This window comes from Amphiprion ocellaris, chromosome 8 (genome assembly GCF_022539595.1).
Source record: "Amphiprion ocellaris isolate individual 3 ecotype Okinawa chromosome 8, ASM2253959v1, whole genome shotgun sequence".
Taxonomy (NCBI): Eukaryota; Metazoa; Chordata; class Actinopteri; family Pomacentridae; genus Amphiprion; species Amphiprion ocellaris.
The window spans coordinates 7606612-7632491 of record NC_072773.1 but is presented as its reverse complement, the minus strand read 5'-3'; the positions used below and the strand labels follow the sequence as shown (position 1 = coordinate 7632491).

The window sequence follows — 25880 nt, the reverse complement described above, 5'->3', positions numbered from 1 at the left end:
CACCAGAACTGAAGAAGTCTCTTGGATGAGAGGTGAAACGTCTTCAAGGAACTTTCTTAAAGTCCAGTTGGATTGATTTAAACAACTTTGGATTGTTTATTTGTTCTATGCTTTCATTTAAGAATACAATGAGACATTAACATGCATAATTTCCAATAAAAACTGGAAAAATCGGGGTGTTCTAAAACTTTTGACCGGTATTGTATATGATATATATAATGACCAGCTCCATCTTATCTTAAAGACCTTACTGTACCACATCATCCTAACAGAGCCCTTCCTTCTCAGACTGCAGGTTTACTTGTGGTTCCCAGAGTTTCCAGAAGCAGAATGGGAAACAGAGCCTTCAGTTATCAGCTCCTCTGTTGAGAAGGGTGTGTCTGCAGACCCAGATGCTGCAACGAGAGGGCTGCATGGAGAGGGCTGACTGCTTTCTCTAGGAGTCCGGTGTTTGTGTTTTCTGCTGAGTTGATGCCAAATGAAGCAGCAACATTTATCATAATGGAAGACGGCCATAACGTGAGTACTCATTTGACTTTTGAAGATGAACCATAAAGAATGCTGTTGCAGTAATCAATTCGGCATGTGATGAATGCATGGATGAGGGTTTCTACAGCAAGGAAGGAGAGTGAATTGCGGAGGCGTGCGACGTTCTTGAGGTGAAAGAAGGCGGTCTGGGTGATCTGGTTGATGTGTTTTTGGAAGGTGAGATTGCTGTCAAGAATGAGTCCTAGATTACAGATGTGAGGTGATGGGGACAGAGTGGAGTTGTGGATGGTCAGTTTGAAGCTGTCAGTGTTCTTTGTAATGGATTTGGGGCCGATGATTATTATGTCTGATTTATCGTAGTTCAGTTGTAGAAAGTTATTTTGCATTCATGTTTTTATTTCACTGAGGCAGTTGGTCAGGGTGGAGCGGGTTTTTGGGGTGATGGATTCGGCTAAAATGTAGATCTGTATGTCATCGGCATAGTAGTGGAAGTGGAGACCATGTTTGTGGATGATATTGCCAAGAGGGAGGATGTAGAGGATGAACAGGAGGGGGCCAAGCACCGAACCATGGGGGACGCCTTGCAGCAGAGCAGTGATGGAGGAGGTACAGTTATTGATGCTGATGAATGGTTGTCTGTTTGAAAGATATGACCTGAGCCAGGAGAGAGTGGTACCGGTGATGTTGAGGAGTGATTCCAGGTAGGAGAGGAGGATGGAGTGGTTGATTGCGTCGAAGGCTGCGGTGGAGTCGAGCATGATGAGGATGTTGAGGACGCCACAGTCTGCAGAGAGAAAGATGTCGTTGGTGATTTTGAGAAAGGCTATTTCAGTGCTGTGTTGTGAGCGAAATCCAGATTGAAAGTGGTCCCGTTTTAAATCAGAGGTGTATTAATGCTGGATTCCTCTTAGAGCTGCTGTTGTTTATGAGGTCCATAAAGATTCTTAATAAACTGTAAGTGTTACCAGTATTTCTGTGAATCCTGCAGAGATAATGTTGTCGGTCTACTATTTCAGTGAAGTGGAGAAATTTTGTAAAGGGCTGGAAAAAGAGTTGAAGAAAGGAGGAAGACAAATCAGTCGGGAGGTGGTGCTCACTTCAGAAAGAAGTAGAGTGGCATGAAAAGCTAAAAATAAACAATATTTTACCAAGGTAAAAAAGTGAAATATGTACAGTTTATCGGATATATCATTGCTGTATCTATTTATGCATGCTAGTGTCTGTCTCTATGTGTCTCTCTCAGGAGGAAATGAGATCAGAGATTTTGCTGCGGGAGTCATAGAGCTAATTTATTTTTGTGTGTTTGTGTGTTTAGCTTTTATTTTTATTTAATGTTATTATATAAAATAAATGTAACCCGAGTAAAAATGTGATAAAACACTTTTAAGTGAAATATTATAAATGGCAAGAAAATCATTTATTTCATAGGTTTAACGTTATTAAAAGTCACAGTTCATGGTAAAGTGGTTAATAAATATATTTGTAAGGTTTAAAAAACATTATTACAAAGTATTATTTTGTTTATGGTACAGTATCTGTGAAACGTGCATTTTTACGTGATGGTCAGTGAAGGTAACACGAGGCATAGGCGCAACAGGAAAAACCCGGACAGATTGAACTCGGCATGCATCAGGGACGGCTGCAGTGTAACGAGCTAACTTTTGCTTTTGGACATTTTCCTTGGAATAAGCGAGCTGTCGTGATTAATGGACGAAGCTGCTTCTGAGACTGATGGAGTAAAGTGGAACGACATCGTGTAGCTCCAACTCGAAGCTCGAGAACGGTGTCGTGCTGCTTTATTACATGCTAGTTAGCACGGAGAGCGCGGGCTAACACAGCTATGCGCTAAAGAGACTGTGAGCTGCCGTTTCCACCGACTTGGCGGGACCAGGGAGACTTCGCAGAGGATCGTTGCCGACCAGACAGCGAGAAGGAGGACTGATGAAGCCATCGCCATGGTTGATGCGTTGTTCTTGGACCCGGATTTGCCCTTGTTAAGCTAAGTGTGCCTTTTCCTGGACGAAATCGTCGGACACGTTTTCACAAGGTACTGTAATTTTGTTTAGCTCGCTGAGTGAAGCGACCTTTGTGTTTTTGGTCTCCACGCTCCCGAGCATCGACACAGGCCTGCATCGTAGGTAGTGTGCCGGCTTAGGACTAGTTTATAGGACTGGACAGTAATTTCTCTCAGCAATTGTTTGGATTGCCTGGAGTGGGGAATTCATTTTGTGGGGGGATTAATTTACTGTGCCTGTGGTGACATCAAAACTATAAGGTGTTTTTTAATTTATTTTTTCATCTTTTAATTAAATTTGTTATTTTTATTATCACTTTACCTTGTGTTTGACATTAATTCTTGCCAATTTGATAGCTGGGGTCAATATTTGTATTATTTTAGTGCCAACTTTAGCCAATCTTAGATCCAATTAATTATAGCTAAAATATTAAAGAGTAAGAGTTCTTGCCCTGATCTGTCCAAGCCCCAAAGAAGAGCAGATTCCTGTTATTATTGGCACTAACACCAGCCACGTCCGCAACTTGGTGCAAGAGTGTAAAAAAGAGGGGCGTGACATAACTAAAACGCTGGGCATCCAAGCTTACAACAAACAGCAGCCTACTGTCAAAGACTTAATCACTCTGAACTCTCAAGATGATGAGGTTGGCTGTGTGATATGGCAAGGTCCAAGTCCATTGACCTTACCTCCAGGAAAAGACATGCAAATAACCTGCAAAGTTGATTTCAAGCAGACAGTTGGCAAAGAGATCTTAATGATTGACTCATCTCCAGTAGCTCCTCTGCCAGGTGATGTCCTGCTGCAACCCATGGTGGTTCCTGCTAATGCCATACAAGTAAACAGCTTCAGAATTCTTGTGCAGAATCAGTCCGCCAGAGAAACCATCATTCCAGTAGGAACTATCATGGGCCGCATGTATCGCACTGAAAGTGTCATCTCAGTGCCACTCCAAAAGTCAGAACCACCCAAATTTGACAGCAACCAGATTAACTTTGGCGACTCACCGGTACCCAAAGAATGGAAGCAACAGCTCAAGCAAAAACTGGCTGAACGCTCCCACGTATTCTCAGTCAATGAATGGGACGTTGGTCTTGCGAAAGATGTTGAGCATACCATCCGTCTCAATGACACAAGACCCTTTCGCCAAAGATCACGCAGACTCGCACCTGCAGATATCGAGGATGTGAGAAAACATCTGCAAGAGTTGCTCTGTGCCGGCATCATTAAAGAGTCCCGCAGTCCCTATGCTTCCCCGATTGTAATAGTTCGAAAGAAAAACGGAACAATACGGATGTGCATCGACTACAGGCTCCTTAACAGCCGGACAGTGCCTGATCAGTACACAACTCCCTGCATTGACGAAGCACTCGATTCACTATCTGGCAGCCAATGGTTCACAGTGCTTGACCTGCGCAGCGGGTACTACCAGATTCCCATGGCAGAGGAAGATAAGGAGAAAACGGCATTTATCTGCCCACTTGGCTTCTTCCAGTTTGAAAGAATGCCTCAGGGAATAACTGGAGCACCAGCGACTTTCCAACGTTTAATGGAAAAGACCGTTGGAGATATGAACCTCCTCCAAGTCCTGGTCTATTTAGACGATCTAATCGTCTTCGGGAAGTTGCTGGAGGAACACGAAGAGAGGCTCCTAAAGGTCCTGGATCACCTTGGAGAAGCAGGACTAAAGATCTCTCTGGACAAATGCCAATTCTGTCAGCCGCAGGTGAAGTACCTCGGACATATTGTGTCGGCTCAAGGTGTCTCCCCTGATCCCCAGAAGATTGAGGCAGTTACAACCTGGCCTCAGCCTCATGACCTAAAGTCTCTGAGATCGTTTTTAGGCTTCTGCGGATACTATCGGAGATTCATTGCCAACTACGCCGCAATCGTGAGACCCCTCACTGAACTGACCAAAGGTTATGCTCCAACACAAAAGAGCAGAAAGAAAAGTACAGATCCAACCAAGACATATCTGAAAGATTCAGAGCCCTTTGGAGAGAGATGGGATGATTCATGCACTAAAGCCTTCCAACAGATCATCCACTGTCTAACCCATGTACCAGTGCTAGCTTTCGCAGATCCTACCAAGCCCTACGAACTCCATGTTGATGCTAGCTTCAAAGGACTTGGGGCCGTCCTCTACCAGCCACAAGATGGGGACTTAAGGCCTGTCGTGTTTGCTAGCAGAAAGCTAAGCCAGTCCGAGAAAAGGTATCCCATACATCAACTCGAGTTCCTGTCATTGAAATGGGCAGTGGTAGATCGTTTCCATGACTACCTCTATGGTGCTCGTTTTACAGTACGTACCGACAACAACCCATTGACGTATGTGCTGTCAACTGCAAAGCTCAACGCAGTAGGGCACAGATGGTTAGCTGCTTTGTCGTACGACTTCGATGTTCACTACAGACCAGGCAAGCACAATATTGATGCAGACATCCTCTCCAGAAACTTTGAAGACACTGAATGGGACACTATCCCTGAAGCTGCAGTAAAGTCAATCTGCAAAAGAGTACAAGTCTATGAAACATCAAAGTGTCCTACCAGATGCGTAGATCAAACCGGAGCTTCCCCAGAATGCGTTCCAGACATCTATGCATTTCCACTAAAAATGGAATTACACTCTCTAGAACATGTCTCAAAAGCTGATCTGGTTCAGGCACAGAGAGAGGATCCCGTCATTGGTCCGGCTATCAAAGCTGTCCAACAAAATTGATGGTCAGATACAAGCTCTGAATTATCCCTGATAAAGAGAGAGAAAGACAAACTGACTCTGCTAGGAGATGGCCTGCTCTATCGCATCACCAAACGCCCATCAGGTGATGAACTCACTCAGTTAGTCCTGCCAAAGAAATACCATGGCGTTGTGTTAAAGTCTGTACACAACGACTCAGGGCACCTCGGCACAGAAAGAACACTAGATCTACTCCGAAAAAGGTTCTACTGGCCGAAAATGTTACAAGACACTGAGCAACATATCAAAAACTGTGGTGAGTGCATAACTCGCAAGACTCCTGCCCATAGAGCAGCGCCACTTCACCAGATCTCCAGCAGTGGTCCTATGGATCTTGTATGCATAGATTTTCTCTCGATGGAGACGGATTCCAGAGGCCTGAGCAATGTCTTAGTGGTCACCGATCATTTTACACGCTATGCTCAAGCGTTCCCGACCAAGAACCAGACATCTCAAACAGTGGCCAAGACATTAGTCGACAAGTTCTTCGTTCATTATGGTCTACCTGCTCGTATTCATTCCGACCAGGGACGAGACTTCGAAAGTCGCTTGATCAAAGACTTGCTGAAAATAATGGGGATAAGAAAGTCGCGGACTACCCCTTATCATCCGCAAGGAGACCCACAACCGGAGAGATTCAATCGAACTTTACTTTCAATGTTGGGTACTCTGAGCACAGAAAAGAAACGTCATTGGAGTCAACAAGTTCCTTATTTGGTCCACGCCTATAACAGTACAAAATGTGATGCGACAGGCTATTCGCCATATTTTCTGATGTTCGGTCGCGAGGCCAGACTACCCGTGGACCTATGCTTTGAGACTACACCTGACAAAGCTGTGGAGAGTCACTCTCGCTACGTATCTAAGCTCAAAGAAGATCTCCACCAAGCATACAAACTTGCATTTGAGACAGCAGACAAAGTCCATCAAAAGAACAAAATTGCTTATGACAAAAGAGTTGGTTTCCAGTCCTTAGAAGTTGGAGACAGAGTCTTGCTAAAGAACTGGGGCCTCAAAGGAAAGCATAAACTACAAACAAGATGGAGTCCAATACCTTACCAAGTCGTTGGAAAAATGCCAAATCTTCCAGTTTACCAACTGAGAAAAGAAAGTGGGAGTGGTGGTCTTAAAACCATCCACAGAGATCACATTCTTCCTATTGGCCAACATGTAAGATTGCCAATTCCTGAAGAAGACATGAACTGTTCAGTCAGGCAGAAAACAAAAGCTAAGACACCAAAGCAGTCCATTGTTACTGAACCTGAACTGTCACAAGATTCTGATTCATCCTCAGAGTACGAGTGTTATGAGCCCCAAAAACGCTATTACACTCGTGAAACTGTCAGAGAAGAATTGAGAAAGGCTCTTAAATCTCAAGAAGCTCCACAAGAGACTCTTGTCCATTATCAAGAAAATGACAGTGATGAACATGATTCAAACAATGAAAGTGACAATGAGGAATCCCAAATGGAGGATGAAGAGTCTGTTCAAGAAAGTGAAAATGAGACAAACCCAGTTGTGATTACACCAGAAGGGTCAGACCGTGATGAAGAAGATAATGAAGATTCTGCCCCAGAACGAGAGCTGAATCCCAGAGCTTCGCGGTCTGCCACAACCCCAAAACTAAGACAAGCACCTCGTAACAAACTGGCTGACACTCCAAAGCTAAGGTCAAAGAGACAAGTTAAACCAGTAGTTAGGTTAACTTATGATGAGCCGGGAAAAGCTAAATATCAGCCAATTACTATAATTCATAGAGGTGTTGTAATTACTATTGGCAAAGACTAAAAAATGTGTGTTTAAGGGTCATACTACTTCCCAAGTTCATTTAGTTTTATGGTAGTCTGTTGGGGACACCAGACATTTAGTGGGAGGAGGGTGTAACCCGGGTAAAAATGTGATAAAACACTTTTAAGTGAAATATTATAAATGGCAAGAAAATCATTTATTTCATAGGTTTAACGTTATTAAAAGTCACAGTTCATGGTAAAGTGGTTAATAAATATATTTGTAAGGTTTAAAAAACATTATTACAAAGTATTATTTTGTTGATGGTACAGTATCTGTGAAACGTGCATTTTTACGTGATGGTCAGTGAAGGTAACACGAGGCATAGGCGCAACAGGAAAAACCCGGACAGATTGAACTCGGCATGCATCAGGGACGGCTGCAGTGTAACGAGCTAACTTTTGCTTTTGGACATTTTCCTTGGAATAAGCGAGCTGTCGTGATTAATGGACGAAGCTGCTTCTGAGACTGATGGAGTAAAGTGGAAGGACATCGTGTAGCTCCAACTCGAAGCTCGAGAACGGTGTCGTGCTGCTTTATTACATGCTAGTTAGCACGGAGAGCGCGGGCTAACACAGCTATGCGCTAAAGAGACTGTGAGCTGCCGTTTCCACCGACTTGGCGGGACCAGGGAGACTTCGCAGAGGATCGTTGCCGACCAGACAGCGAGAAGGAGGACTGATGAAGCCATCGCCATGGTTGATGCGTTGTTCTTGGACCCGGATTTGCCCTTGTTAAGCTAAGTGTGCCTTTTCCTGGACGAAATCGTCGGACACGTTTTCACAAGGTACTGTAATTTTGTTTAGCTCGCTGAGTGAAGCGACCTTTGTGTTTTTGGTCTCCACGCTCCCGAGCATCGACACAGGCCTGCATCGTAGGTAGTGTGCCGGCTTAGGACTAGTTTATAGGACTGGACAGTAATTTCTCTCAGCAATTGTTTGGATTGCCTGGAGTGGGGAATTCATTTTGTGGGGGGATTAATTTACTGTGCCTGTGGTGACATCAAAACTATAAGGTGTTTTTTAATTTATTTTTTCATCTTTTAATTAAATTTGTTATTTTTATTATCACTTTACCTTGTGTTTGACATTAATTCTTGCCAATTTGATAGCTGGGGTCAATATTTGTATTATTTTAGTGCCAACTTTAGCCAATCTTAGATCCAATTAATTATAGCTAAAATATTAAAGAGTAAATACTACATGTAAAAGAACCCAAAGCCCACTCATTTAATTCAGTGAGTAAATAAGGGCTACATAAAATGGAGGCACCGCTGGGATAAATTGGGTCTTTTAGGAACATTAAAGGGGCACTAGGCTAAATACAAAAGTTGACTTAAAGTAACTAGTTTTACATTTCCCAGTTTATTTGGCTCCAAAATGATGGCAGACCGCACTGAGCTTGCAGCAGAGCTAAAGAGATGGTGTCGGGGTGAAGGTCTGGACGAAGCAAAAGCTCTCCTGGCTTTAGTTCCTGAAGATGTGGAAATAGATGTCATAGAAGAGACAATACAGACTATAAAATGTCTTGGACGAGTCCGTGTGAGAGGCCGCCTGTTCCACACTTCCCTGAACTGTCTACTGGTGCTCTGTGAATGCAAAGAGGATGTCCCTAAAGACAATGCACCCAAAGAAGTGTTCAATCAAGACAGTGGTGAGAGCTGGCAGATAGTAACACTCAATGAAACCAAAGTTGCTGACGATTTCACACTGAAGTTAAAAACTCTGCTGGATGCTGAAGGGAAAACTATGGATGATATTCAAGGCTTACTCTCCAGCTCCCCTCGTCCATCACCAAGTCCTGATCGCCCTGCAAACTCCACTGAATCTATCCTACAAGCAGTTGGTGATTTATTGGAGAAAACACGTAAACCACCAGCGGAAGGTGGTTATCGACGTTTGAGACTATTCTCAGGGAACTTGCCAGTTCCTCCCAGTGAAGAACCATTTGACCACTGGCTTGAACAGGCATGGCTCATGGTGGAGGAAAGTGACTGCACGGATAAAGAGAAAAGGCGCAGGCTGATGGAAAGCTTAAAAGGACCGGCTCTGGAGATCGCCAAATCCGTCCGTGAAGCAGACCCCGAGGCAAGTCCCACTGAGTACTTAGAAGCACTGGAAAGTGCATTTGGCAGTGCTGAGTCTGGAGATGATCTCTATTTCGCTTTCCGGCTCATGCAACAACAGCCAAGCGAAAAACTGTCTGATTTTCTAAGGCGTCTGGAGAGAGCCCTCGCAAAAGTCGTTCAAAGAGGAGGCTTTCCAGCTTCTAGCAAAGACCAAGCTTGCCTAGAACAACTTCTGAGAGGAGCTGTCGCTTCTGATCTCATGCTGATCCAGCTGCGCTTGAGAGAAAGAAAATCATCCCCTCCAACGTTTCTCCAACTCTTAAGTGAAATACGCACAGAGGAAGAGTATGAGGCTTCAAGGAGAAAGCTCAACACATCAGTTCACCAAGTACAGACAAAACATTCAGGAGCGGACCATGCAGAAATACAAAGTCTCAAAGCTGAAGTCAAAGAGCTCAAGACAAAGTTAGCCTCCTGCATGATTAAGTCTCCTGAAGTCAAAGAGAAAAGTTTGTCACCTGTGTCCACAATGCAATCTAGTGAACACAGCGACACTCAAGAACTTGCTGCATTAAAGAAACAAGTGAAGAGGCTGCAGCAAAAAGTAGCTCACAGAGAAACTGCTTCAGAGCCCTCAGCAAAACCAGCTAATGTGACAGCAGTGGGGGCTACACCAAAGACAAAGACTCCCAATAGAAACAGACAGCCTGTCGACGAACAATTCTGTTATCACTGTGGTGAGAAAGGACATTTTGTGGCAAAGTGTCGCAATCCTGAGAATCAGAGCAAAGTCATCAGAAAGCTCATTCAAACTGTAAAGACTATAAAAGAAAGTCCAAGCGCCGCAACAAGCCCTGCTACTGACAACAACTGCAATGTCAAACAAGGTCTGCTGACTTCTCGCACCTCGACTGGAATTCCAGAAGGACTAATTGGGCCTCCCAGTATTATGCCCTTAAAAGTGAATGGCCAGCCCTGTGATGCCCTATTCGACAGTGGATCGCAGGTCACCATAATATTTGAGTCCTGGTACAAAACCCATCTACCTTCTGTTCCTGTGCATCCAGTCACTGGCCTCGACCTTTGGGGTTTAAGCGAGTCTAATGTCAACTACCCCTATCGTGGCTATGTTGTAGTCGATGTTGAGTACCCTGCTGAAGTAACTGGTACCCGCCACACTGTACCAGTTCTTGCCCTGATCTGTCCAAGCCCCAAAGAAGAGCAGATTCCTGTTATTATTGGCACTAACACCAGCCACGTCCGCAACTTGGTGCAAGAGTGTAAAAAAGAGGGGCGTGACATAACTAAAACGCTGGGCATCCAAGCTTACAACAAACAGCAGCCTACTGTCAAAGACTTAATCACTCTGAACTCTCAAGATGATGAGGTTGGCTGTGTGATATGGCAAGGTCCAAGTCCATTGACCTTACCTCCAGGAAAAGACATGCAAATAACCTGCAAAGTTGATTTCAAGCAGACAGTTGGCAAAGAGATCTTAATGATTGACTCATCTCCAGTAGCTCCTCTGCCAGGTGATGTCCTGCTGCAACCCATGGTGGTTCCTGCTAATGCCATACAAGTAAACAGCTTCAGAATCCTTGTGCAGAATCAGTCCGCCAGAGAAACCATCATTCCAGTAGGAACTATCATGGGCCGCATGTATCGCACTGAAAGTGTCATCTCAGTGCCACTCCAAAAGTCAGAACCACCCAAATTTGACAGCAACCAGATTAACTTTGGCGATTCACCGGTACCCAAAGAATGGAAGCAACGGCTCAAGCAAAAACTGGCTGAACGCTCCCACGTATTCTCAGTCAATGAATGGGACGTTGGTCTTGCGAAAGATGTTGAGCATACCATCCGTCTCAATGACACAAGACCCTTTCGCCAAAGATCACGCAGACTCGCACCTGCAGATATCGAGGATGTGAGAAAACATCTGCAAGAGTTGCTCTGTGCCGGCATCATTAAAGAGTCCCGCAGTCCCTATGCTTCCCCGATTGTAATAGTTCGAAAGAAAAACGGAACAATACGGATGTGCATCGACTACAGGCTCCTCAACAGCCGGACAGTGCCTGATCAGTACACAACTCCCTGCATTGACGAAGCACTCGATTCATTATCTGGCAGCCAATGGTTCACAGTGCTTGACCTGCGCAGCGGGTACTACCAGATTCCCATGGCAGAGGAAGATAAGGAGAAAACGGCATTCATCTGCCCACTTGGCTTCTTCCAGTTTGAAAGAATACCTCAGGGAATAACTGGAGCACCAGCGACTTTCCAACGTTTAATGGAAAAGACCGTTGGAGATATGAACCTCCTCCAAGTCCTGGTCTATTTAGACGATCTAATCGTCTTCGGGAAGTCGCTGGAGGAACACGAAGAGAGGCTCCTAAAGGTCCTGGATCGCCTTGGAGAAGCAGGACTAAAGATCTCTCTGGACAAATGCCAATTCTGTCAGCCACAGGTGAAGTACCTCGGACATATTGTGTCGGCTCAAGGTGTCTCCCCTGATCCCCAGAAGATTGAGGCAGTTACAACCTGGCCTCAGCCTCATGACCTAAAGTCTCTGAGATCGTTTTTAGGCTTCTGCGGATACTATCGGAGATTCATTGCCAACTACGCCGCAATCGTGAGACCCCTCACTGAACTGACCAAAGGTTATGCTCCAACACAAAAGAGCAGAAAGAAAAGTACAGATCCAAACAAGACATATCTGAAAGATTCAGAGCCCTTTGGAGAGAGATGGGATGATTCATGCACTAAAGCCTTCCAACAGATCATCCACTGTCTAACCCATGTACCAGTGCTAGCTTTCGCAGATCCTACCAAGCCCTACGAACTCCATGTTGATGCTAGCTTCAAAGGACTTGGGGCCGTCCTCTACCAGCCACAAGATGGGGACTTAAGGCCTGTCGTGTTTGCTAGCAGAAAGCTAAGCCAGTCCGAGAAAAGGTATCCCATACATCAACTCGAGTTCCTGTCATTGAAATGGGCAGTGGTAGATCGTTTCCATGACTACCTCTATGGTGCTCGTTTTACAGTACGTACCGACAACAACCCATTGACGTATGTGCTGTCAACTGCAAAGCTCAACGCAGTAGGGCACAGATGGTTAGCTGCTTTGTCGTGTACGACTTCGATGTTCACTACAGACCAGGCAAGCACAATATTGATGCAGACATCCTCTCCAGAAACTTTGAAGACACTGAATGGGACACTATCCCTGAAGCTGCAGTAAAGTCAATCTGCAAAAGAGTACAAGTCTATGAAACATCAAAGTGTCCTACCAGATGCGTAGATCAAACCGGAGCTTCCCCAGAATGCGTTCCAGACATCTATGCATTTCCACTAAAAATGGAATTACACTCTCTAGAACATGTCTCAAAAGCTGATCTGGTTCAGGCACAGAGAGAGGATCCCGTCATTGGTCCGGCTATCAAAGCTGTCCAACAAAATCGATGGTCAGATACAAGCTCTGAATTATCCCTGATAAAGAGAGAGAAAGACAAACTGACTCTGCTAGGAGATGGCCTGCTCTATCGCATCACCAAACGCCAATCAGGTGATGAACTCACTCAGTTAGTCCTGCCAAAGAAATACCATGGCGTTGTGTTAAAGTCTGTACACAACGACTCAGGGCACCTCGGCATAGAAAGAACACTAGATCTACTCCGAAAAAGGTTCTACTGGCCGAAAATGTCACAAGACACTGAGCAACATATCAAAAACTGTGGTGAGTGCATAACTCGCAAGACTCCTGCCCATAGAGCAGCGCCACTTCACCAGATCTCCAGCAGTGGTCCTATGGATCTCGTATGCATAGATTTTCTCTCGATGGAGACGGATTCCAGAGGCCTGAGCAATGTCTTAGTGGTCACCGATCATTTTACACGCTATGCTCAAGCGTTCCCGACCAAGAACCAGACATCTCAAACAGTGGCCAAGACATTGGTCGACAAGTTCTTCGTTCATTATGGCTTACCTGCTCGTATTCATTCCGACCAGGGACGAGACTGCGAAAGTCGCTTGATCAAAGACTTGCTGAAAATAATGGGGATAAGAAAGTCGCGGACTACCCCTTATCATCCGCAAGGAGACCCACAACCGGAGAGATTCAATCGAACTTTACTTTCAATGTTGGGTACTCTGAGCACAGAAAAGAAACGTCATTGGAGTCAACAAGTTCCTTATTTGGTCCACGCCTATAACAGTACAAAATGTGATGCGACAGGCTATTCGCCATATTTTCTGATGTTCGGTCGCGAGGCCAGACTACCCGTGGACCTATGCTTTGAGACTACACCTGACAAAGCTGTGGAGAGTCACTCTCGCTACGTATCTAAGCTCAAAGAAGATCTCCACCAAGCATACAAACTTGCATCTGAGACAGCAGACAAAGTCCATCAAAAGAACAAAATTGCTTATGACAGAAGAGTTGGTTTCCAGTCCTTAGAAGTTGGAGACAGAGTCTTGCTAAAGAACTGGGGCCTCAAAGGAAAGCATAAACTACAAACAAGATGGAGTCCAATACCTTACCAAGTCGTTGGAAAAATGCCAAATCTTCCAGTTTACCAACTGAGAAAAGAAAGTGGGAGTGGTGGTCTTAAAACCATCCACAGAGATCACATTCTTCCTATTGGCCAACATGTAAGATTGCCAATTCCTGAAGAAGACATGAACTGTTCAGTCAGGCAGAAAACAAAAGCTAAGACACCAAAGCAGTCCATTGTTGTTACTGAACCTGAACTGTCACAAGATTCTGATTCATCCTCAGAGTACGAGTGTTATGAGCCCCAAAAACGCTATTACACTCGTGAAACTGTCAGAGAAGAATTGAGAAAGGCTCTTAAATCTCAAGAAGCTCCACAAGAGACTCTTGTCCATTATCAAGAAAATGACAGTGATGAACATGATTCAAACAATGAAAGTGACAATGAGGAATCCCAAATGGAGGATGAAGAGTCTGTTCAAGAAAGTGAAAATGAGACAAACCCAGTTGTGATTACACCAGAAGGGTCAGACCGTGATGAAGAAGATAATGAAGATTCTGCCCCAGAACGAGAGCTGAATCCCAGAGCTTCGCGGTCTGCCACAACCCCAAAACTAAGACAAGCACCTCGTAACAAACTGGCTGACACTCCAAAGCTAAGGTCAAAGAGACAAGTTAAACCAGTAGTTAGGTTAACTTATGATGAGCCGGGAAAAGCTAAAGATCAGCCAATTACTATAATTCATAGAGGTGTTGTAATTACTATTGGCAAAGACTAAAAAATGTGTGTTTAAGGGTCATACTACTTCCCAAGTTCATTTAGTTTTATGGTAGTCTGTTGGGGACACCAGACGTTTAGTGGGAGGAGGGTGTAACCCGGGTAAAAATGTGATAAAACACTTTTAAGTGAAATATTATAAATGGCAAGAAAATCATTTATTTCATAGGTTTAACGTTATTAAAAGTCACAGTTCTTGGTAAAGTGGTTAATAAATATATTTGTAAGGTTTAAAAAACATTATTACAAAGTATTATTTTGTTTATGGTACAGTATCTGTGAAACGTGCATTTTTACGTGATGGTCAGTGAAGGTAACACGAGGCATAGGCGCAACAGGAAAAACCCGGACAGATTGAACTCGGCATGCATCAGGGACGGCTGCAGTGTAACGAGCTAACTTTTGCTTTTGGACATTTTCCTTGGAATAAGCGAGCTGTCGTGATTAATGGACGAAGCTGCTTCTGAGACTGATGGAGTAAAGTGGAAGGACATCGTGTAGCTCCAACTCGAAGCTCGAGAACGGTGTCGTGCTGCTTTATTACATGCTAGTTAGCACGGAGAGCGCGGGCTAACACAGCTATGCGCTAAAGAGACTGTGAGCTGCCGTTTCCACCGACTTGGCGGGACCAGGGAGACTTCGCAGAGGATCGTTGCCGACCAGACAGCGAGAAGGAGGACTGATGAAGCCATCGCCATGGTTGATGCGTTGTTCTTGGACCCGGATTTGCCCTTGTTAAGCTAAGTGTGCCTTTTCCTGGACGAAATCGTCGGACACGTTTTCACAAGGTACTGTAATTTTGTTTAGCTCGCTGAGTGAAGCGACCTTTGTGTTTTTGGTCTCCACGCTCCCGAGCATCGACACAGGCCTGCATCGTAGGTAGTGTGCCGGCTTAGGACTAGTTTATAGGACTGGACAGTAATTTCTCTCAGTAATTGTTTGGATTGCCTGGAGTGGGGAATTCATTTTGTGGGGGGATTAATTTACTGTGCCTGTGGTGACATCAAAACTATTAAAACTAATTTATTTTTTCATCTTTTAATTAAATTTGTTATTTTTATTATCACTTTACCTTGTGTTTGACATTAATTCTTGCCAATTTGATAGCTGGGGTCAATATTTGTATTATTTTAGTGCCAACTTTAGCCAATCTTAGATCCAATTAATTATAGCTAAAATATTAAAGAGTAAATACTACATGTAAAAGAACCCAAAGCCCACTCATTTAATTCAGTGAGTAAATAAGGGCTACATAAACATATATCTGCCTCCAGAGTTGTCCTTGTGTTTCGCCTATTTCAAACCTTTCAGACTGTCCTGCTTGAGATCTAGACACCGTAAAGGCCATTACAGATGATTCCGTTCTTATTTTAGTTGATAATTACACATTTTGTTCAAATGCAAATCTTAGCAGCCAGTTTTTGATATTTTAATATTTTAAGTACTGTTTGGGTGAAAAAAACCTTTAAAATCTTAGGTAGGATGTGAAATAGTACTTTATGTGGAATACTCGGTGTCTTGAAAGTGCAGCCTCCAGCTCTGTAGACAACCTTCCTGGGGCCAAAATAAAAGTGGAACACTACTTGAATAGACCTTTTAAATTCTAAGTATATTTGGAGTGAAATCATCCTTTAAAACACTCGGTTGTGCATTTAAATCGTAAATTGTGCACTTAAGTGATCATCTATTGTAGTAGCTATCTTTCAAAAATGCTCTAAATGTGTGGTTGTAGCAGAAGTGTGCAGCCCTTTGAGTGCAGCCCTGTGAGTGCAGCCTCCAGGTCTGCAGATACATACTATTGCTTTTGTTGTGGAATCAGCTCCCAGTTTGGGTTCAGGAGACAGACAGCTTCTCTACCTTAAGGCTTAAAACTTTGCTCTTTGATAAAATTTATAGTTACAGTGAAAAATACAATCCCATGTAACAAAAAAAAAAAGACTGGGTCTGTAAAACTGTTGACAGGATACCTCTAACTGACAACATGGTCAGATTTTACTCTTTCTATAATGAATTTTGAATCTATAGAAGTCTAGTTTCTCAACTATACCTAGCTTACTTTTGTGAAGTATACAATTGCATTTATAATTGGGTGGTTTAGGCTTTGGATAATAATGATAATACATTTTCTTTTTTTTTCATTTTTATTCAGATTATTTGATGCTGGTCTTTTTAGAATTATATTGCGTTCTTAAATGTAAATGTAATAATTAAATTCTATTATTTTATAATCTTAAACATTATAAAATTGTGAAATTGGCACAGTACACTTTAGATATTAAACTGTATGACATTTAGGTTGATGCAACCGTTTCTACATTTTTTACAGTTCTAAAGTTGCAGTTAATAAAAAATTACACCTAACCTAAACACAAAACATGTGCAATTGTTTACAGGTTTACAACTACGGTATATTTAGAAATGGATTTTTTTTTAATTACTGAAGTGTTTTTTTTTTTTTTAAGTCATGCACAATTATAAAGAATTATTTATTATACAAAATCCATTGTGTAGTTCTGATCTGATAAAATGTTTATGTATGGTTTGAAAGTTGTAGGACTGATGCAATTAACATAATAAACAGAACTGGTTGCTCTCAGTTGGAGAAATGTCAAATTAAGTCTTGCGTCAACTCATATTAACTCAGCCATGTACTATGTAGCTAAGCTAAACGAAAAAAAAAATCAAGCGATAAGATATCTCAATGTGTCACATCGGATGTTTAAAACCTGATGAATTATTTTTAAAAAGTTCTCTATGAATAAAGGTTATTATTTTTATTATCATTATTGTTGTTCCTTATCTTTCTGTGTTAGCTGTTAGCCATAGCAGTTTGTAACCCAATGAATGTCAATTCTACATTTTTTCTCCACCAGTTTAAATTAAAGCCTGGTGCCATCAGTTCAACTTAGTCACAAAGAAAATTAAAACCTTCAAGTTCAGCCTTAATTCATATAATACAAACATTGTACCAAATGCACCAAATGTATCTCGTGCAGACTGAAGATGCTATTCAACCACTTATCATCGTCATCATGTTATCCACTTTTACTTCTGTGGAAAATTGCTCAATGAATAGACACTTCAGACAGCTACTTAGCAAACGAAATGCATCTTGCATGGTGGATCTGTGTTGCTTGATTAACAAAATGGCAACATTGATCTCTGAGGTGGCTCTCAGCCTCATGAAGGTCCCATGCTCTGTTGGCCTGTGAGCCAGTCTTGTTCTCACTGTAATCGCCTGTGAAAAACAAGTTAGCAATGCTTTCGACAGAGCCAGGAACAGAACAAAAAAAGAACCATAAGAAATTAGCTATTTTTCCAGTGCCGACTTTAACTTTTGGAAATTTTGACTTTATTTTTGTATTTCACACTACTCTCAGTATGACTGACTTATATCTTTTCTCTTAAAATATGAAATGAAATGAGGTATATCTACTTTAACTCTTCAGTGCAGAAATCGCACAACATATTTGCAATTCATCTCCTTCATTCCATTCCTGATTACTTCAGTACTACCTCAGTGTTCACCAGCAAAATTATCCGGTGCTGTGGTCTATGTATGTTCAGGCTGTCAAGGGCCTTCAGGGCAATGAGTTCTGTTCTCATATGTGAACTCCAACTGTATCAGCTGAAGGTTGAACTACAACTGATGACAGCCTCATATCAGGGTTGTTTGGCACACTGCTGTGGAACACTGGAAACCCAACCAACAGCTTACACACCATGTCTCTGTATCAAATGCCCACTTATAATCTTGATTACTGAGGTTTGGTCAGTGGCCCCCCAGTTCTTAAAAATGGATGTTGGAACTGTTTGGCAATAACTCCCTCCATTTGGAATTTGATTGGCATTTGGGATAACATTTGTGTTTCACTTGTTTAGTGAGACCTCCATGCTTTCTGATGTGGGGTGAGAAGGACAGCAGTAAATCTTGTAGCCTATTTCTGTCTGAGTTTGGGACTTTTGTTGAGATGAATGAAATTAGGAAAGACGCAAAAATAACTCGTGGTTTTGCAGAGTGCTAACTAGTTTTATCTATGTAATTAACTGAAAATGCATTTGAAATGTATTACACACTGAATTTTTCCTCTTCATGTCTTCACTCAAAACTGGTCAAATTTCAATTTTAGTCAGTTTTGCTCCCATATGTTCCTAAATCAAACAGCACTGGGTCTGTTGTTTCAATCAAATGATCACACAGCGGATCTGGGGACAGAAGAATACCATGCACACTGCACAGAGAGGAAAGGAAAAGTATGTAAAGTTTAAAGGGGCCCACCAGCTAACCCACAGGTTAATCTGGACACGTGTGACTATTGTTGCTGAACTGGACCTCCCAGTTACAGTTTTTCTCTATTGATAAGACACTGTTCCTGAAAAATAGCACACATTTCCCAGCACACTGCACACTATTTTCTTTATTTGAACACAATTCACAAAGCACTGCACACTTGTGTCAAAAGCGCACTTTATTGTCAAAATTTGAACTTTGTTTTCAAAATTAAGACACACGAAGCAAAAGTAGGACACTGCACTGCTAAATACAAAACACTCTCCTCACTGTGTTTTCACAAGAAGTATAAAAAAAAATGATCCAGTCCTCAAAAATGACAACTTAAACACAAATGCATCCTATAAATGACTCAGAGGGGCCATTGCAGCGCCTGAATGTACATTATAAAATAAAAATAATGTAAGACAAAAAATACAGCACTGTATTGTACACATTACAGTATGCAAATATTTACACCACTTCTGCATCAATTCTTTCAGCCTGGTCAGACCACAGGACCTCATCAAACTCACAAGCTATGTTTTCTCTGGAAAGAAAGACCTAGTGTGTCTGATCCAGCCCTGACATGCATCAACAGAAACATCACCACATGCCAAGACCACTGATTGATAGAGATTTTCCCAAAGTATGGCTGCTGCTCATATACCTTCCACCTCCATGTAGAGAAGAATTCTTCTATAGGATTCAGAAAGGGAGAATATGGTGGCAGAAAAACCACAATAACTTGAGGGTTCATATTGAAACATTACCGAATCAATAGTCCTCTATGAAAACTAACATTGTCCCAGACAACACCAAAAACCATGTCTTCTTGCTAAACACCCTGCTCCCTTGCCAAGTCCATCTCGGAAAGTCAACAAATGCTGGGTGTTCTATGAGCCCAGAACTGCATGATGGTCAATTACTCCATGATTATTTATTGCAGTACAGAGGGTTACGTTGCCCCATGCTGACCTGGATGTTGACTATAGCCTGTTGTCCAATGAAGTTTCTTCCTCTTCTCCTCTTCTTGGCCAGGTTGAAACCAGCCTCATCCACAAAGATGTATTCATGTGTATCATCAGAATCCAACAACAACAAAAACAAAACAACAAAAAATTCTCTGGAACAAACGCACCTGAAACAGAGGAAAAGTCAGTCATGTACACTTTCTGTATTTTTACCAGCACTTGTGAACCAGAATTATGCATTAGATTTTTTACAGTATTCTCAGAACATTTCTGACTGCTTGTATTGCTACAATATAGACATGTCACTGAGGTGACAACAACATTTACATACATGTAAAGTGGTCCAGGACCAGGTGCAGGGGCAGGTCCAGGTCCAGGATCTGGTTCTGGCCATGGTCTGAGTCGTCCACATCCTCTTCTTCCAACATGACCTCTTGCTCCTCTGACATCCATTCTGAACAGCTAATTCTGCTTCACAGCAGGTTTTATAGTGTGCAGTTCACTGGGAAAAGTGTTTTCAGTTTTGACCTGTTGTGTCTTCATTGTGACAGCAGTGTTGGAACAGTGTCCCAATTCTGCTTCCTTGTGTCCACTTTTTGAAAAATGTGTGCTATGAGTGAAAAGTGTGTTCAAATGAGTAAATAACATGTTCAGTCTTTTGCAAAAAGAGTGCAAGAGTTTTGGAAACTGTGCAAACCATGAATAGTGTTCAAGGTTTTGACAGCAGAGTCCTGTTTTTGAGAAATGTGTGCAGTCAGTTGGTGGCTGTGTGCAGTGAATGGAATTTAGTGTCTTATTGTTTGAGAAAAACTGTAACCAGATCCTGCTATTTTTAAATGTAGGTATGAATTGAAAAAAATATCTTAAGTAAGAGCCAGGGCTGCTAAAAACCCAGCATTTCATGACTCTGAGTGGTATCATGTCTCTGTAAATATACAGCTATATATGTACGCATTCCGTTTTAAAGACATGCACAGGATCAGAGCCTAAACTGCATCTAATAGAAAAAGTGATATATTTCAACACTAATTGTTGATATTGGTCTAGTAAGGAGGTGGAAATCATGTTGTCTCGAGCAGACAGGCCTGGAACTTTTGCTGTTTGGTGAACTGGGCCATTGTAGGGCAGGCGCATCACTTTTCATGGCTTGGTCACTAAGATCGATTAAGTGAAACCAATCGACACACTGCATGGTAATGTAGGCTGCCACTTTCATGTAGCTCACACAGAGTCCTTTCTTTTTGGTATTTATAAAGACGAGCCTGATCTAATTGATTAATACAAAAATAAGCAAGCAGCCTATCACATGATACAGAGGCTGCACAATTGTGTATGTCAGCAGAGATGTTGGACAGATGGAAGACAGACATTTTCATTCTGCCCTGCTGTGGATCAGATGGATCATCTTGGGGCTGTTGTCAGTAGGTATCTTAGTAACCTGTAATCTGCAGATCTGTGTATTTCCAATTCACATGCAGCAGTAGTAGTAGTAGTAGTAGTAGTACTGTAACTTCTCCTCAGCCTTTATTACATATGACTAAACGTCCTCCTGCAAAAATAAGAAAATTTATCCATTACAAGGCATAACCTGAACTCTGTCAGTACTTGTCAGTGGTTACCTGTTGGTTGTTACTAAATTGACTTGAGAATCGATTTTCAGCCATTTACAATGATGTTAAAAAAAATCAATTCACTGAAATAAAGCAAACATTAGAAAAACATACTTAAAGTTAATAGAATTTTGTGTTGCAAATGTTTTCTCATCCTCTAATTGAAGTGCTTTCAGGTCACTATAAAGATAAAGACAGCAAGACAACACACAAACACAACTTAACCCTAATTTCTTTCTCTTTATTTTGGTACTTTTTCACACTACACATAGTGACTGGAAACATTATACTAAGCAATATTTTAATGCAAATGTTTAGCTGGTCGGATTTCTATCCAATATAAAAACATAAATCTGTTATTTGTTTCAAAACCATAACATATGAAACATTTTAGACATCAGAATAATAATAATAATGAAAGAAAAACAATCAAAAACCATCATCATTGTTCCCTTTGGATTTAACAAAAAAAAAACAACTATGCATTTTAGTTCTTTCATACTTATTAAAGGTTTTCTGAAAATATGACAGGATCTGCTGGGTCAAAATTATACATACAGCGACTTGAGTTATCAGTTTTGGAATGTAAAAAGCAGTTGCGTGGCCTTTTCGCTTTTAACTTCTTGTGAATGATTACGATTGGCTTCAGCTGGTGATTCCTCTGAGACAATTTAAATAGAGCCCATTTGATACACTCATTACACTGAAGAGGCAAATCACTGACTCTTTACTCATTTTAGCAGTTTTCATTGATGCATCATGTTTGTTCTTTCAGTAATGCACAACATGTAACTGTCGCTTTGTTATTTCTGTCAGTCTATGGTCCCCTGATGTTGCATATATACAACAGTCCAGCAATCCTATCTTAATGAAGGTTTTTATGTTCAGCGTGTATTGAAACAGTTTTTTAGCCTACCTTCATTAACAAAAATGGGTTAGATAATAGGACACAAACACTTGCCTGTCAAAGCTCAGAAAAATAAACCCAGATGCATGACACAGAGAAGAGCAGTTTTCAGGCAAAGGTTAAAATTCTGGAACAACAAAGACACAATGGAATTCTGAAAAGCTCTGACGAAATACAAGAAGACAGTCTGATAGTGGCTGAATGGTGAACCAAAGGTATAATATGGAGGGCTTATGAGGGAAGTGGAAGCAGCTGAGTGAAGAGTTGGGGAGTTCAGGTGATGCAACTGGTGGGAAAACAGTGCAGGCAGGAGTGGCTATTCTGAAATAGAAAGAAAGTTAGTGGATAGAAAAACAGGAAACAGAATGAACAATTTAGATGCAAACTGTGACGAAGTGCATTGTGTCCTCATCTCCATAGTGCATTGTGCAACACAGTACAGCTGAAGTAAACAAGTACACAAAGCACAATGTTGAAAAAAAACATGCAGTTAAACAAACAGCTCTCTTAAACAGTTTTAAAAAATAGAACATTCGGCCCTTCGTGCTGAAGGCTTTATTTTCAGGACTGTTTTCTCACTTTCAGCTAAAAGGACCTAACAAACTGACAGTTGTACAGGAGGTGCTGGACCAGTAGTCATGATGTGCCGGGTGTTTACCTGTTAGTCGTTTGTACAATTTAGTCATAACAGAGCGCTACATATCTGACAGTGAGTTTCTAAGCATCATGAGCAATTACTGCCTTTTTAAAATGAAGTCAAAAGGACTGAAGACATCTGACTGTATGCCCCTCTTCCTTATAGCTCTCTCACATCCTGACTCAGATGAGCTGAGAGGCCCTCGTTTCACAAATTTGTAGTTGTTCCTAGGAGCACCTCACAAACTGCTCAGGAAGCCCTGCTGAGTGTACGTTGGTGTCAGAACATGTTTGAGCTATTTAAATATGAGGCTAGACACGAGCCAGAAAATATGAGACAACAGACTTAACAGCTGGCCACAGAGGTGCCTCATGATCTACCTGTGGATAAAAGATGGACTCCCTCATATGTACCTCATATCTGCACTCAGAAGCCATAATACAGTAGCCTCAGAAACTGTCCAGACCCCTGATCACCACAGATTTATCCCTGAGGTTTACAGACAGTTCTTTGACTTCATGGTTTAGCTTTTGTCCTGATGTGTAATGCGACTTGTAGAATCCTTTTTACACAGAGACTGGCCTTTCCAAACCGTACTTAATCAATTCAAGTTGTCACAGGTGAACTCCAGTCAAGTTCTAGATATATCTTAGGAAAGAATCTGAATACTTCTGCAAAATTACATTTTTGATAAATTTGCAAACATTTCAAAACGTGTTTCTTTTTTAATTATAGGTTACGGAGTATAGCTTTATGGGAAAAAAACTGATGTCATCCATTTTGAAATGTCATCTATAATACAATAAAGTTGGCAGAAAGTGAAGTCTGGATACTTTCTAGATCTACTGTACATGATTCACTTCATTTTCAAATGTCATCAAACCTCAATGAAACCTCCCTTTTTTGAAACATTTGCATTATGTTTCTACTTTTATTTTCTGAGCTGTTTCTTTTACATTGTGATCAGTTGGTGCCCTCTTTTTTTTTACACTTTCGAGGTTTGCTCTGTAACACAAAATCAAAAATGATAGAGCATTTGTAAAACAAGGTAATAGGATCTAATAACGTACAATCAAGTGTCAACACACACCAATCAGTCACAGCATTACAATCACTGCCAGATGAAGTTGGTAACATCAGTCATCTAGTCTGACTGCAGTGCTCTGCTCTGAAACCTTTGGTCCTCACATTCATCTGGATATTACATGAATACCCCCCACCTTCTGTAGGCCATGCACACAGCCCAGGGCAAAGACAATGCCCCCTGCCACACTAACAAAAGTGCTCCAGAACAAGTCGAGGAACATAGCAAATACCTGCGGCATTGACTCCAAACTACCCAGACCCAAACTTCATCAAGCATCCCTGATCCACCAGAACAAGTCTAATCCACAGAGGCCCCATTCTGCATCCCACAGCAAACAAAGGATCTGCTGCCAGTGTTCAGGTGTCAGACACTATAGAATACCTCCAGAGGTCCTGGATCCATGCCCAGCAGATCAGAGCTGACATGGCAGCACAAGGAGGACCTACACAATATCAGGTGGTTCTAATGTTGTGGCTAATTAGTGTAACCACCTACTTGTTCTCTGTGGAAACCTCAGATGTAGTTTGGACAGCTGCCACCCTCTGCTGTTGAAATTTCCAAAACATTTTTACAATACAGTTGCATTCCTGCAAATGTTGCACATTTTCTGTTACAGTTACTTCAATCCAAAGAATATTTACGAACATGAAAGATGTCCTTTCAAAGACGTGAAGCAGGTAATGTAGCATTCAAAGAGCTTTTTGGACTATGACAAACCTGTGCTGCATCTTTTTTTTTTCCACGTATCTTTTCATGTGTCACTACTCAGCCTGAATGTGAATCTCTACAACTGTGGAGACCCTCAATATAATAATGGTCATCTAGGCATAACCTGCATCCTGATTACTTCATCAAAAACATGTGAACACTTTTCCTGACAGCTTTTTGTGACTTTATCATTCAACATTCTAAACAACAAATACATAATTTGTCATCACCTTTACTTTGACCATAATGCCACGTTGTTTTTTTATCAGCAGAAAAGCTTTGTTGCAAAATTATTAAGATGGATCTTTTGAAATGTAGTCTGATAGCTATTATAAAGTATTTCTTGCTTAACAGATGAGAGCATTCTAAAAATATAATCTTTTTTTTTAGCATGTAAGCATTTAGTCCGCACTTACATAGCACCTTTTTAAACCTTAAATAGATTCTACAAAGTGCTTTACAATGTGATTCATGTTGACCCATTCACACACACACACACACACACACACACACACACACACACACACACACACACACACACACACACACACACACACACACACACACACACACACACACACACACACCAGTGGTGACAGAGCTGCAATGCAAGAATCTGTCCACAGTTGACAAAGTAAAGAAGAAAACAATGTGTGTTAGAGGGTGTAAGGTGTTGGGCCTGAACTGTATTCCCTCATTTGGTGCTCTGTGGTGTTCAACTAGGTAGAAAGCTGGTGACTATCAATGCAACAGCATATGAGTCACATCATTTTCATCATAGTGAAGCCATGCAGTGACCCCTCATGTTCTTTGGATGGAGGCACTTCCAACATAGAAGAGAACATTCTCATCAAGATAGAAATGTTTTATCATAGGATTAAGGTGAGCGTTTAGAACATTTTTGCAGTGATTTGCAATGAGCCGTCCTCCAAGAGGAAAAATAGAAACAAATTATACATTTCCAAAGGATGTTTCTTGAGGACCCACAACAACAGAGAAAAGAAAATGATTATTTGAGGGACACAAAGAAAGTGTCAATAGGTTTATGTCAATATGTCTTGAAAAATACTGTTGTGTTGATAGTCACACCTTGTTAAAGCTACAGTCAGTGGCAGCCATACATTTCTCTGGGTTGACATTAAATTCTAGTCAACCACATATTTCTCTGCTTATATTATACAGGGTTATTCATAAAGAATGAACCGTTTTCATTACATAATGTTTTAATAAGGAAAAGCAATAGAAAACTCCAGCCAAGTCACAAGCATTCTACTCACAATCAACTTTTATTTCCTGTCTTACAACTGTTCAGTGTTGCCACCA

General features: G+C 41.7%; 1 protein-coding gene across 1 annotated transcript in view; it reads left to right on the top strand.

Annotated features, from left to right (window-relative positions):
• Positions 1 to 406: 406 nt before the first annotated feature.
• The window catches only part of LOC111588280 (paired box protein Pax-7-like), a 107219-nt gene continuing 81745 nt past the window's right edge, over positions 407 to 25880 (top strand). Inside the window, exon 1 of the mRNA XM_035943074.2 lies at positions 407 to 519. The gene's annotated coding sequence lies outside the window, so the exon portion shown is untranslated. The remainder of the gene's footprint in view (positions 520 to 25880) is intronic.